Raw genomic sequence first — 15,783 nt, forward strand, 5'->3', positions numbered from 1 at the left:
GATGGTGAACCCTGAAATATTCCCAGGAAGTCAACATGATCCTTTCCCCCAGGGACTCACAGCAGACTTGCAACTGGCACCTCCTGTCTGCAGAGACACCTTAGGTCTGCTTTAGATCACAAAATGGAAATAAATTTTCAACGTGTTTTCCAAGTTGCCTTGAGATTTTCTAGTCAAACATAGAAATGTTTCTTCCTTTTTTTTCTTTACTTTTTTTGTTTTTTTTGGTCGAAGAAAATTCTGTCTGAAAAGAGAATCATGCCATTGGATACTTGGGGAAAGAAACCCACATGAAACATCTGCCCAGATGTTATGGGAGAAATGCTGGTTTAGAAAAGCCTTTGTTTTGTGGCTGAGGCTGCCTCGGTTCTTCCATTGCATCAATTCTTACTTACACAATTTAAAGAATAAAAACATGCCGACTGACAAACCACAAGACCAACCAAATACCAATTACCGGGGAACAGAACGGCTTCAGTGAGAGGTGAAGCGGGGCAAAAAGCAACATGAAATGAGCTTCAGATTTCTTAAGTAGAGCACTGAGTCGAGAGTTTCATTTCCCCTATAACTGATTTCTTTTGCTTCAAGAGAAACCCACAACTTGTTGGAATCTGGCTTCTACAAGGTTAACATAGAAGCAACAGTACTTGCCAGCAGTCTGTTCTTTAGGATGTTAGGGGGTCAGAAGAATGCTTCCTTGAAGACAACTGCCCAGAAGAACATAAGGAAATACCTCTCCGTACACCTGGAGCTCCCTAAAGTAATGCTACACTTTATTATTTACCTCTGCCTGGCTCACCTGCTGTGTGACCTTGGCCAAGTGACTTTGTCTGCTAAGACCATGTTCCCTCAACAGCAGTCTGGAGTTTATTATCAAAGTTTATTATCACATCAAATTGTTACAAGGTCTTAATAAGAGAACAGATTTACAGCCTTTGAGTGCCTTGCATTTAAGCAGGGGTTGCTGTAGATTTATTATTTCTTCATCATAATCCCATCTCTTGGTCATTCTACATTTTCCATGCCTGCCCTCCATAGCCAGCCGGAGCCCACACCCCAGGGAGAGAGCGTTTGGGGTGACAGATGCCTCATAAGCAGGAGAAACTGTTCAGGGCCAGAAAAGCAGTCAGGCACCAGAGAGAAAAAGAAGTTAGCAAAATTCAAAGTGTCTTTATTACAACTCAACTGGTTTTAAAATTTCCATTTCTTTTCAGCAAAATGTGTTTTCTTCCTCTCATGGAACTAAGAACATATGTGCTGCCTGGCAGATGATTTCTGCAATTCTTAAAGTCAGGATTGGGGAAGGCTGACTCACAATTTCTTACACTGCATGTGTGAAATCTTTCAAGAAAACTCAGAGGTGGGGGGAAGAGTCAGGATTTTTGGTCATGCTCTCAATTGCTTTTCAATTAAATTGGTGAAAAATAATCAATCATTTACCTCTATTTCTGATCCTTTTAAACTATTTTTTTAAAGCAGCATGAAGAGATGGGCTGAACAAAAGGTAATAACAAGGAAAAGAACAGAAAGAAGATAAGAGTTGTAGAGGGTTGTAGTTTCCCCATCATCTGAATTATTTGATCGAGTGGCAGCCCTCTGAGGCAGGTTTTATTCATACAAGGACAAAGGCTCTCAGAATACACAGCCATTGAGACTTTATGTTGACTCTCTTCACTGAGTTCTTCGCACCGTACCACCCCCCTTTTTTTTTTTAAATTCACATAGTTCAGTTTTGATTAAAATTAAAGTAACATAATGTATGGGAAAGCTAGAACATGATTCCTGCAAAAATAATACACTTGAGGAAAGGTTCTTCACCTATAACTGTAATTAATCAAACATGCGAGTTATTCTAGTAGTATGTGGTCCCTGATATCCAGGCGAAAACACCAGATCAGGGACCTTACTTATGCAATAGGTTAGGTTGTACAAGGTGTCAGTGATCAAGTCTGACCGCCTGTGGACAGACAGACTCATTCAGTGTCTTGAGTTGTCTTTCAAAGAAAGTCTTTTACATGTGGTACACAAGTTAAGCAACAAGTCCAGCAAGGGTCCCTCATTACCCTTGAAAAGGATGACAGACTTAACAAAGTACTTCCTTTAAGCACCTTCTTCATCACTCATTCTAGGGGTTGCTCGCTGCAGAAGGCCTGTGTGTGATCAGTGGAAGTTTGAGAAGCCAGGGCAGGACTGAGGGAATTGGGAAGGCGGGACTTGGGAATGACGGATCCCGGCTGGAAAGTGCCCCAGCTCAGGAAGCAAAAGAGCTCCAGTAACTCCTGTACCAGAGGCCAGAGGAGGAATGAGGAGCCAGAAACACCAATTATAGGCCAAGTGGCCATTGTTTCTGACGCATCCCAGAGTTCGGTTCCAATCCTGGGCTTACCACTTAGTGACTGAATGACCTTGAGCAATGCACTTAAACTTTGTGGAGCCCTGTTTCCCTGTGCGTAAGTGGGGATAAAACACCTCCCTGTGCGTGGCTGGGAGGATTAAAAGATATCACATTCACTGCACAGCACGTGCACACAGTAGACATTGAATAAATAGTGGGTATTATTTTGAATCATTGTGATTATCCACAAACCGGGGATTGTTAACATCACCAGTGCTATAATTTAAAACACATTTATTCTTTACGTTCTAGCAAACTAGTTCAAAGCCTGTTTTTCAAATACATTATCCAGTTTGGGCTTAAAAAAAAAATCCCTGTATATGTTCTGCTCTGCTTATCAAAGGCGCTCCATAATGTTGACCCAAGGGCAAGTCAATTACACAGGATACTGTTCTGCCTTCTATTATTCTTCTTAAACCACATTCCATGGGGTAATGGGTCAATTTCTTTACTTCCTCTTCCCTCCTACCACATTCCATACCCTAAAAAGATGCCAGTTAAGTTTTAACCCTCCTTTGAAACTGAATTTTCATCTCGACTCTTTTTTTTTTTAAGTTATTTAAAGTAGCCACAAATTCTTTGAATGCCCTCCAACCCCAATCCATGCAACAAAAGAGCAATAGGAGAAAATTATTAGTGCTTTGGCCAGCGTCCTCCCGCTGAGCACGATGACTTTGTAATGAACTACGCATCCATAAACGGTTGACTCTTTGATCTCTGGCTGCTTGTACAACTCTAAAGAGAAAGGCATTCCAGTCCAAACCACACAAAGAGAGAGGAACACAGTTTATTTATGGCAGCCCACTGACTCTAAGTTTAGCCTGGCTCTTTCAAGGTTCAGATACACACATCATTTTGACTGCCAAATCTGGTCCCTCCCCTTATGGTGTCTAATGGGGCTTCAGCATAGGAATGTCTGATCTCTGGCTTCTCCCTGGGGTGAGAAAGGTAGCCAGTTTGGCAGAGAGACAGACACAACAGTATTTATAGAGACAGTAGAAAATCGACTCCATATGCCTACAAAGGGAAATCAGAGTAAATCACCGGGAGCTAAGAGGACTCCCCAACTCCCTTTCTGAGGCCAGTTCAGCTTCTGGCTGAGAGTAAACAGGACCTACTAACCAGCTCACTAGCTGTACAAAATCCAGCATCCACATGCACCTTTTATTTGATGGGGTTCCACCAACACGGTCAATTGACAGAAGGAAGGGGTACTCCCTGGTGCCTTGAATTCAGAAGCTGTTTTGCAAGTGTGACCTTGTATTCCTCAGTGAATTCCCTGCATCAGAGCTGGTACAAACCCAGAAGCCACGAATTCCTGATTCTGAAGTTGGTGAAACGAAGTTCAATGCCTACTTTGCCAGTGACTCTAGAGTTCTTGGATGTGTGTGGGTACATGTTTCCTGACATGTCTGTTCTTGGGTAATGGGTGGTGTGGCTGTGCATTGATTCACAGTGCTCACTGAAGCAGACCCAAGTTGAATAAAGACTGTAATGGCACAGGATCCTTCTACTCTCTTTCCTAGCTTCCACTGGTTCAAATATCAGAATTTTACAATGTGGTGTCAGAATGGAGAAGGATGTATGAGGCCCTCTGTCATGGGAGAAAACTCAAAATGGAAATCACTTTTATGAGTATAAAATATTCAACTGGTGGATTTATGATCATATTTGGGGCCAAAGGAGTATAGCCAAAGGTGGGGGTCAATTTGGTCATCCCACCCTTGTGACCCTCTCAAGTCCACCTAAGTAAGCTGATTTGGGCAAAGCAAAAGAACCTCAGTGAAACTGGCAAGTTAATTTTGCTACTTTTGTGGGACCCTGACTTTGATCAAAGTCATATCACTGGGAAGGCCTAAAAGGGATCTTATTTTTGATTCATTCTGCCCACTCCATAGACACAGAGTCATCAGATACCTACAGAGGTCCACGGATTGCTTGCCAAACGTTCATAACCTTTGAACACTCTTATTCTTTAGTCATTATGGTGGCTTCAAGCCAGAGTCTGAACACAAAGACAGGCATATAAGTAAATGTGAAACAGAGCCTGAAAAGTAACACCTATGTGGATGACACTGCCTGCAAGCTCAAAGAAAGAGTGGCTAAAAAAACCAAAAAATAGAAGAGATGCATTTCAGAATGAATTCACATTGGAGGAAGAGTTCTTGGTTCAACTCAGATATTTTGCTCCACTGGGCTCAGGGAGGAATTAACAGAAGCCAAGTTTTATAGAAAGGACTTTAGCTCATAACTCGTTCACAGTCAAGATGATAAATGCTCACTTTATGATTTAATAGCAAGATAGACCTACCCAGAAAGAAAATGAGAAGCAAGAGTCCTCCACAGAGAAGCAGTGCAGTCTTCTTGGGCGATACCCAGGGGCTCTGGATTGGGGCTCCAGCTCTGTCTCCAGGACACACAGTGCTCAGGGCAACCAGGACAAATTTAGGGCCACAGTCTCTCCATCTGAAAAATACAAATAATAATGTCATGGTTTCCACCAAGTAACTGCTGAGTAATTAAAGATTCATGTTGATTAAAAAAACATAGGATGAACAGAGTACATTACATGTGTGATGCATAGCACAGAATGCCTTGTAATCCCATACACACCTTTGGACAAGATGCCCACAGTTAGAGGTTCTAACTTCCAGTTTCCACAAAGCGTTAGTTAGACACTACCAAGGAACATACACACATCAAACTAGATCAGCCATGAAAATAAGAGCAGCCTTACATAGCAGTATGCAGAAAGAAACCAGGGGAGGCCAACTGAGAATCAGAGAGGCTGAATGAAAGGCTGAGCCACCTCTGACTTGTCCCTCTGCTCCCTCTGTCGGAGGGACGGGCAGCTGTGATTGCTGCATCATTTGAAGAGCCTGGTGCACAGAGATGCCTGGATCCCACCCCCATGCCAAGTGGGAGATAACTGTGGGGTTGAGGACTGGAAGCGGGAGGCTGGGCCACCAAAGTACATGAGTGGCCCAACATAAAGATACTGAAATCATGAATGAGATCAACAGGCACCCCGCAGGCAGAGGAAGATTCCAGGACCATTGAGGAGCCCCAGAAAATAGAATTTGACTTTGCCATCTTCCCCTAGAGTCAGCAGATTTCTCTGCTGCCGGATGCTCTGGTGTTTAGTTGATGTCAGTGAGCTGAGTGCACACAGAATAGTACAATCCTTTAGAACAACATTTCCCCAAGTGGAAATTTGTTCACATCAATCTTTATCTATATATATTTTTATTGAAGTATAGTTGATTTACAATGTGGTGTTAGTTTCTGGTGTACAGCATAGTGATTCAGTTATACACACATATACATCCTTTTTCATTATAGATCATTTTAAGCTATTGAATATAGTTCCCTGTGCTATACAGTAGGACCTTGCTCTTCATCTGTTTTATATATAGTAGTGTATATCAGCTAATCCCGAACTCCTAATTTATCCTTCACCCGACTTTCTCCTTTGGTAACCATAAGTTTGTTTTCTATGTCTGTGAGTCTGTTTCTGTTTTGTAAATAAATTCATTTGTGTCTTTTTTTTAGATTCCACATGTAAGCGATATCATATGATATTTGTCTTTGACTTGCTTCACTTGGTATGATCATCTCTAGATTCATTCACATTGCTGCAAATGGCATTATTTCATTCTTTTTTATGGCTGAGTAGTATTCCATCGTCTATATATACTACATCTTCTTTATCCAGTCATCTGTCAATGGACATTTAGGTTGCTTTCATGTCTTGGCTATGGAAATAGTACTGCTATGTACATTGGGGTACATGTATCTTTTCAAATTAAGAGTTTTCTCCAGATATATGCCCAGGAATGGGATGACTGGATCATAGATAGTCACTCTATTTTTAGTTTTTTTAAGGAACCTCCATGCTGTTTTCCTTAGTGGCTGCAACAATTACATTCCCACCAACAGTGTAGGAGGGTTCCCTTCTCTCCACACCCTCTCCAACTCAATGCTTCCTAATATCAGAGACACACACTGCTATGTGGAAAGAAAACCATGGATGAAACTATGAAAAAGTCATTGAACACAATTAAAATGTGTCACAACACATTATTGAGTGTTGATCCGAAAAAACCATGTTATTAAAACTTGAGCTACACCACAGTTAAAATGTATCACAAACATATTATTCAGTTTTGACCCTGGTTATTAAACTTTTAAAATATTGGCTATGTCCATACAAGTTAGGTTATTTCTTGTGCAGAGTCCAGTTAGTTATAAATGGTATTACAATGGACGAGAGACCCCTAACTCTGCGAACCTATATCCATGCGTTCTAATGCTGATTCTACTACTAATTCATGGTGACATTTTATGCACAGTCTTACTTACTCTAGGTTCTTTCTTTGATTAATGCTTGTGACATTTCTTCCACTCCCCATGCTAATTTCCACTGGCCACTTAGGTGACAAAAATTATGAAATGCTGAAAACTGAAAATCACTGTCACTTTAATAAGTCACCCCACTAAGCTCATTAGTATTACTTTAAATCCCACCAACAACTCTTTGATAAAGGAAGACTTAATTCCCCATTACTGACAAAGGAAGAGAGTCTCTAGATTAAAAATGATGTTCCTGGGGGGTGGGTACAGTTCAGTGGCATCATGTGTACCTAGCATGCACGAGGTCCTGGGTTCAATCCTCAGTACCTCTACTAAAAAACAAAATAAAATACACAATTAAAAAAAAAGATAAACAAATTAAAAAAAACCTAACTACCCCCCAAATAAAATAAAAAATGAATTAAAAATTAAAAAAAAATGATATTCCTAGTGAGTAGAAGACCCAGGACTTTCTTTTAAAAACAGTTTTTATTAATTTATAATCTTTATAATGTTGTGTCAAATTCCAGTGAAGAGCACAATTTTTCAGTTATACATGAACATATATATATATTAATTGTCACTTTTTTTCTCTGTGAGCTACCATAGATCTTGTATATATTTCCCTGTGCTATACAGTATCATCTTCTTTATCTATTCTACAATTTTAAAATCCCATCTATCCCTTCCCACCCTCCACCCCCTTGGCAACCATAAGTTTGTATTCTATGTCTATGAGTCTATTTCTGTTTTGTATTTATGCTTTGTTTTTTTGTTTTTTGTTTTTTTAGATTCCACATATGAGTGATCTCATATGGTATTTTTCTTTGTCTTTCTGGCTTACTTCACTTAGAATGACATTCTCCAGGATAATTCATGTTGCTGCAAATGACATTATGTTGTCAGTTTTTATGGCTGAGTAGTATTCCACTGTATAAATATACCACATCTTCTTTATCCAGTCATCCGTTGATGGACATTTAGGCTGTTTCCATGTCTTGGCTATTGTAAGTAGTGCTGCTATGAACATTGGGGTGCAGGTGTCATCCTGAAGTAGGGTTCCTTCTGGATATGAGCCCAGGAGCAGGATTCCTGGGTCATACGAAGACCCAGGATTTAAACCCAGGTCAATCTGACTTCAAAGTCTGAGATCCTTCCATTTTTATAAACCACTGACCAGGCCAACAAGTGATTATTTTACTAAATAAAACATTTTCAACATAGTGATTTGATTGATTTAAAATTTTTATCAATACTAAATTTATTAATTTTAAAGTTCATTAATAATAAAGATAAAAACTAGCTCATGTTGAGTGCCCAGCACCGCTCCCCACACATTGGGTCACATAATCCCCATGACCACACTGCGAGCGAGGAATCATGGGCCTCATTTCACAGATGAGCCCCTGAGGCTGACAGAAGTTAAATACGTTGTCCAAAATCACATGGTAAGTGACAAAGCCTGACCTCAAACCCAGATCAGCCTAACTCCATAGCACATTCTCTCACTGGTTACTCTCTTTCTGTATTTGTGATCGTATGCAACAATGTGCAAATCAGTTTACTGTTTGGAACATAAAATCCCAAGCTGTTTCCACCACCTCCACCTTTTCCTTGACAGCCACCCCATTGTGGCCTCTGCATGACATCATGGCAGCTTCCCAGCTGCCCCTATTAGCAAGGTTGACAGCCCTACCTTCTAGCAGGATACGTCCAAGTCCATCCATCTCTGAAACATTTTTATTCATCTTTTCTGCTCCTCTTCCCAGAAATCTCTACCCCAGTGGCTGCCTCTCACTCTTTTCTCTTCCCTTCCTACTTACAGTACCACATGTGAGACAAAAGGAGGGTCATCTGAGAAAGCACACAAACTGTGTGGGAACAGAGAAGATATTGCAGCAGGGCAGGAAAATACATCGTGAATTATGTTTGGTCACTGTGAAATGTTGGGAAGTAATAATGACAATGATCCGTTGCTTGGATATCTTTGTAGAAAAGTTGTCTAGGGTCAAATCTGGTAAATTCAGACTCACTGGGGCAGGTAATTAAAAAGCATATTATAATATATTTTTAAATAGATACAGTTTTATTAACGTTACACAAACAGGGTAACTACTAAAAATGCCCATCAAAATCCTTAATGGATTTTGTTACAAACCAATGAATAAGAACATTTGCAATCATTTGGTTGTTAAAAAATAAACATACTTGGTATTACCTGAAAATCTCGTCTTTGAATAAAATACAAAGTCCCCTGAAATATTTTGAATACTGCTAGCCAATTTGTGAGATTATGAAAGCGAGAGCTTGCTTAGTAAATATTAACTTCAAACCAGCTGAACTCCAAATTATTTCAAAATGTAGAGACTTTGAGATAAGAGGAATGGGAAACTACTGGGTCTGAATGAATGAAGTGTTACTGTCTGACTACTGCAAATTATTCTTAGGAGCAGAGTTACGGAAAACATCCTAAGATTCAGAGTAACATTTCAATCATCAGAGGGTTCTCTTGTGCCAGTACAATCTGTGTGGGAAAAACAATTCTTTTGTGACAGAATTTCTCCCTTTGGTCCACTGGCTACCGGTTTAATTTTCTCATTTGAGAACTCCAAACTGGTTGGCCAACTAGACAGAATAACAGAATAAAAGAATGTGACATGAGATTTCTCCTAAATGTGAAGTAGTGGATGGTATTCAGAGTTAAGGAAATACTATTTGAAGAGCATAAAGGTCAGGGGGTCTTGTTAATTTAGTTCCTATTAAAGACAGCATTTAAACTCTTTGCCGGCTATTGATGGTTTCATGTGAAACAAGGGTGATATCTGAAGCTGCAGAAATGACATGACCCCGAAAAGCATGCATGTTGTATTCCTCAGTGCCTGATGGCAACTGTATAAAGGCATATTCTTTTCTGAGATGGATTTTTAAAAAGTATACAATGCTAGAAATTATTACAATGTATTAATCATGCTTAGAACAGTGTTATGAGCTCTACAGTAATCTTTATAAATCAGCAGAGGGCATATGGAATTTTTATTAACCAGAGTCTTCTAATATATTTTCCCTGTAAAATGAATGTTGAGGAGGGCAGTGGGGGTTGCTGTCCAAAATCCAAGGCCCCTTTCCATTCTTGGGAAATTCTCTCCACTGTACAGACATGTTGAGAGAATCTGTCCCTTCATCCTCCAATCTAAGGAAGCTGGAAGAGTCCAATATTTTCCTCTCCTTTCCCCTCATCACTTTTCAGCCATCCTGGCAGCCAGAGCCCAGGGAGGTGACCTCAGCTCCTCTCTAAACCCCAAGGGAATGTCTTAAAGACAACAGGAGGGTTAGACATAGTGGTGGTGGCCAGGGATGGCAATGACATTGCCCTGGACACACTGCTCCTGCTCCTTCATTGTCAGAGCCCAGCTGGCTCTGCCCATGGTTCAAGCCTGGCCTCAGCAGCTCAAAATCTGTGTAAGAACCCTCAGCCTCCTAGTCCAGGTTAGCTTCTTGAAATTTCTTGCAATTAGGAACTCTCCCCAGAGCAAACACACAGCCTTCATCTTGTTCTTCTGAATCCTCCTGTTCAAATCACCCAACAGATTGAACAAAACAAACACCACCAAACACATAAAACAATGCCATCTAATTTATTTATATTTTCATTTTTAAGATACAATGCAGAGTTCTCTTATCAACTGTTTAATATTAGTAGCCAGAATAAAAGTTTTAAAAAATTGGAAAAATTATATATGGCTGTTTTAGTGACAGAACTATTCTCAGAAATGTGACCATGAAAGTATTCCAAGGTAAGAGATACAATTTTGCGTATTCGAATACATAGCTAAACATATTGTCTGTTCTACTGTAACTCAGTCAATGCCTCCTTTTTCTCTTGGGAATATTTCCAGAGTGAAAATAAAGAACCCTAATCAAAAAATGAATCTGGAACTTGCACTGAAGTCTGGATTGTATTTAAGTCAGTAATCTTTCTCTATTAGACTCATGCCTGTGTTTTTGCTCATAAAAGGCCCTCTGCTTATGATAGCTCTTTTTTCCATCCAGAGTCATGGTGACCTTTTATAAGAGTCCAGATCCCTAACCAATTCTCCCCTTTTATTCAAAATTAAATTCAAAACACAGTGTCATGGAAACCCAACTGGCCTTTCAACTGTATCAAATACAGTTGAAAGACTGAAAAGCATGAGACAGCACCTTAAGATTTATCCAAAGACACGACCTCCCTTGGCTGTTGGCCAGCACTTTGCCTTAAAAATGGGGAATCACTCCAGATATAGACAGAGCATGGTTACCTCCCTCATAGTCAAATTGGCACAGGGAGATAGAGTGATGTAGAAGAGGGAAATGAGGTCCTAGAAAAAGGTTCCCTGGGGGTAAAATGCATGGCCACTGATGCCTGAAGCTATGGATGGAGATCAGATCATCTCTTGAGGCTCTTCTCTGTATTGAGGTTTGATTTTATCGTATTAACATGTTAGAAATAAAGGTATTTCAGAATAGGGCTGGACCGCGAAGGACATAATAGTCAGAAAGTAGATCCCAAAAGAGAGCAGCAGCAGAGAGAGAATTTCTATTTGAAGACTTTGGGAAGATTAAGTCCTTTTTTTTTTTTTTTTTAATTTAAATACAAATGAACTGATGTTTGAAGGCAAAAGAGAAAGAGCCAAATGTAGGATAAAATTGAAAATAGTTGAGGGAAAATTCCTGGCGTTTGGTATAGGTAGGATCCCCAGCACTGGCAGAGAGATTGGTTTTAGAAAAGAAAATGAAAGCATCTCCCCATTTTCCTCCTGGACTCAGAGAACCATGCACAAAAGCAGTCAATTTCCCCAAAGGGCAGTCACTCAGGGATGGACATGGCTTCCCCCTCCCTCCATCCTCCGGCATTCCCTGTATCTCCCATGCCAGCAATTTTGCACCGGGAGGGAGAGAGAAGCAAGAAAGAGAAACAGGACCCCCAGAAACAGGTACTTTGGAGGAACTACATGGCCACTGATGCCTGATGCCTTTAATTCCTTTATGAATGGAATGCCCCCCAAAAACTGTCAGTCGAGTGCCTGAGCTTGTTAAGTCTGTTTATTTGAAATTAGATATAAGGTATTTGTTTGACTTCTAAGGAATAAAATGAATTGTCATGGTAGAGAAGATTTCATGTAGGAAATATTACCCCGAAGCCTTCCAGCTTGAGCCCCTCCCTTCATAACTACCTACCACAAATTATTTTTGTAATAAAAATGAGCTCCCAGAACAAACTAATTACATGGGAGAGCAACTTACAGTTTACTGCAGTCTTCACAATATAATTTTTTCTCATCCAATATGAGTTAGCCTAAGTAATTAGAAAAAATGATTAGCAAAGTTCTTTACTGAATATGGATCCAAGTCATTAAAAAAAAAAGGAAAAAAAAAAACCCAAAGCATTTCTTTTGAAAATGGCTTTAAACCTATATTTTCTTCCCAGCAATAATCTATTTTCTTTTCAACAATAGTTTTTGGGGGACACGTGGTAACTTCTCCCGAAATAATACCAAGTTCTTTGTTCCTTTCATGAGGGAACTTTCTCTAAGTTGGTAGAAAGTCTTGAAATGTGGCTGTTTCTTTTCAAGAAAACACTGAAAGAATGAACTGCTGAAATTCCAGTACAAATCATCTGTAGGTGAGACTTGGGAATCACTTCTACATTTGAAAAAGATTAGACGACCAAACTATGCTGTTTTTCAATTCTCAAGTAACGCTGGGCTTCTGAGAAATAACAGTAAGTTTTGAAGGCATTTGCATTTCCTCTCATACCTTTACTTTTTAAAATATTTTGGATGCTTAGGGATAAACAAGAATAAAATCCATCTGACTGAAATTACATTTTCCCCTCTGAGTGGCTTAGATTTAGTTGGAAATTCCACAGTATAAGTTTAAATTAGCCTCTCTCTCTCTTTTTTTTTTTTTTTTTTTGCATTCTTGGCACTCAGGCTTGCAGAAAATTTTGACTGCTAAAAATACCTCCAAAGAACAACAAAGATGAAAGTTAAAATTCATTTTTTGAATGTACTAAATTTTAATTTTATGCCTACATTGAGATAAAATTTATTAGTATTACTTCCTGATATTTCAGGATGATTTTATTACTTAGATCTTCACAGAAAATGCAGCTTCTAAGCACTTTGGTGTGGCCATTAGCATTGCCTAGTGAACCAGCTGATTTCCCCCCATCTTTCCTTCAACAAACATTTATCGTGTGGCTACTTTCTGTCAAGTACCGTAATGGCTGTTGGGTACACAGTAAAAAAGAAAATCGCCTGGTTCCAGGTTTTCTGCTCTCTGCCTAGTGAGGAGAAACCCATTGCAAGAAGTACTGGTCCAATCCTCTCCTTCTCTCATAGAGAAACTGTCTCCTTTATACATAATAATGCCACCTTGTCCCTGCGTTCCCAAACTCCACACCATCCCCATCACTCTGAAGCACCTGAAGCAGTCCAAGCACAGCTGCAATAACTTGGCTTTCACAGTCCTTGCTTCCTGAAGGATGTAAAGATAAAATGCTTCCTAAATGTCTTCGAAATGATTATACGTCTGCTTCACATAAAGGCAAGAAGAGCTCGGTAACATTGGAGCATCTGGACATAGTCAGAGGTTAGAGGTGGGCAAAAGAGGAAGCAAAGGGCTTCCTTCTCTAGAAACAAGACACATGACCTTTGTAAGGGGTTCACATCAGCACTGCAATGACACTTGAATTTGCAAAGTGTATTTCCATCGTTTGTGACATTAATCACAGCCTCCCAGTGAGATGGGCTATTCTATTACTTCCATTTTACTCCAGAGAAATAAGAAACAAGAGGTTAAATGACTTTCCCAAAGTCAGTAACAGACTGGGGACCAGGATTCAGAGTTTATAAATCCCTATCCTGTGCTGAGCGCACTCAACCACATGCATAACCTTGCCAGAAACTTGGGGCTCAATTTTGCTGTTTCTAACTAACTAAAATTAAGATACATAAGGCAAGAAGGCAGCACCTAGTTCATAACACAGTGATATTATTTTATTGCTGTTTCAGCGGAAAAACTCAGTGTTCTTCCAAACTTCTCAAATGATTTTATGAGACAGTCCAGAGATTACCGTCTCCACTTGTGCTCTGTTCCCGAGTGTCATATATTTGCAAGATGTCCTAAGAAAATACTAAATACTACTGAGAAAAGAATGAACACTTTAGGAAAAGGGGAAAATGCTCTGTTAATAATGGGGAAGCCGTTTATCCCTATTTGGCTGTAATGGAATTGACAAAGTAGAAACTTCACTTGAGGAGTATGACCCCAAAATCTGAGATTATGAACATGTCATGGTTCCAGAAATTACTCTACTGTTTCTTCTTTCATGTTCCAAATTGACCAGTTATTTCCTAAAAGCTAACAGAGTGCCAGGGAGCTGGCTCTTCTGTTATTCTGTCTGATCCCCAGGGAGACTGTAAGCTTTCCGAGGGTAGGAGCCATGCCGTTTCCAGGGCAATGCTGGACACATGGCCAGAGCTGAACAAAAAAATTCATCTGAATGAAAATTCGTCTGAATGTATGTATATGTATGACTGAAATGTTATGCTGTACACCAGAAACTGACACAACATAGTAAACTAACTGTTGTACTTCAATTATAAAAAAAAAAAGGGAATAATTCATCTGAGTGTGAATCCGTCTGCTGCCCTTGTAGACTTTAAAATTGTCATAACATGGATTGGAGGCAAAGCTTTACAAGACACAAAAAGCCTTTTTTTTTATTACAAGTTAGGGCAGAGCCATTCCATAATGCATTCTTATTCAAATCTACATTCTTATTTCGGACAGGGAATACAGTGAAAAATGACCATTTCAATGAGAAAATGAACAGCACCATAGTCCCAGTAAAACTTAATCTGGTATGGGTTTTAAGAGGAACATCCAATGTACTCTTAATGATACTGTTGGATTTACTAAACACTGCTACAGCTTTAAAGTTTAAAAGCCCTCTGAGGGCTTTCAAGAAGCTTCTGTACAGGACAGAAAGGGTTGTGTGGTTTGGATTTAACTTTTTGGTCAAGACCTAAACTATGAGTCATGGACACAGCTTCACATTGCCCCCTGGCGGTGACATGCTCAACGACGCTCAGAAACTTCCTCAATGTCGGTTTGTAAAACCTGGCAAGGTCTTTGGCTTCCATGACAACACCTTCAAGAAAGGCTTCTGAGTTTAAACTTCTGAAAATTTAGTCTTAGACCCCTCTTCTATTTTCACATATCCCGTCTGTTTCATTTCTCCAAAGCTTGCCATGGGTAGCAGGGAGGAAAGCAAACTCCTCATGAGGGGGATTTAGGATTTCAGTGAACCCAGTCACCCCAATAGCCCATGTTGCAAGATGGTGTGGAACTGTCCTAGGTCCTAAAATCAGCACAAAGTGCCTATCATCAGCCGTCCCAGATCCCCCATTACCCAAACTCCCACAAACCTGCACGTCCAACCCAGGTGTGATACGGCAGCTAAAGGACCACTGAGGTCATGTTTGGCTTCAGCAGTCGTGAACTTGTGGGTTAGAAACCATGTGAGGGTTTCTCCAGCCAGGCTGGGGCAGGAATACAACACAGCCATTACCAGGGGAGCCCAAAGAGAGCTGGCTCTGTCACTCTCATCTCTCCCTTTTCCTTGAGGGATCCCCAGATCTACTTATGAGCTGAAGCAGAATGTCCCTGTCCACCAGGGAGAAGCAGGAGGGCTTTTAACCTCAAAACCATTACTTTGTTCTCCAGAAAGCCTAGGAGCTGGGCTGAGAGCCAGGAGGACTCAGAAGACCTGCCCCCACCCAGTGTCTCTTTAGAAAAGCCTGCCTATACACAGCCAAACTCCTGACTCTGAGATGTTTGATATGGCTGGACAGCTACCTGTTCACTAGAGCGTCACACAGAGGTCCCAAAGGTACTGACTGCTTCCAGCTGGGACTAGAGCTGGTCAAACTGTCCAGCACAAGAAAGGACAGACAGCCATAGAGGGGGCCCTGAGGCCTTCTATTCAG

At 40.3% G+C, this 15,783-nt stretch overlaps 1 protein-coding gene across 1 annotated transcript in view; it reads right to left on the reverse strand.

Moving 5' to 3' along the window:
- The window catches only part of KIAA1217 (KIAA1217 ortholog), a 673,163-nt gene that overhangs the window by 428,487 nt on the left and 228,893 nt on the right, over window positions 1-15,783 (reverse strand). Inside the window, exon 2 of the mRNA XM_074358470.1 lies at window positions 4,707-4,861. The gene's annotated coding sequence lies outside the window, so the exon portion shown is untranslated. The remainder of the gene's footprint in view (window positions 1-4,706; window positions 4,862-15,783) is intronic.

The sequence above is a fragment of the Camelus bactrianus genome, chromosome 35 (assembly GCF_048773025.1).
Source record: "Camelus bactrianus isolate YW-2024 breed Bactrian camel chromosome 35, ASM4877302v1, whole genome shotgun sequence".
NCBI lineage: Eukaryota > Metazoa > Chordata > Mammalia > Artiodactyla > Camelidae > Camelus > Camelus bactrianus.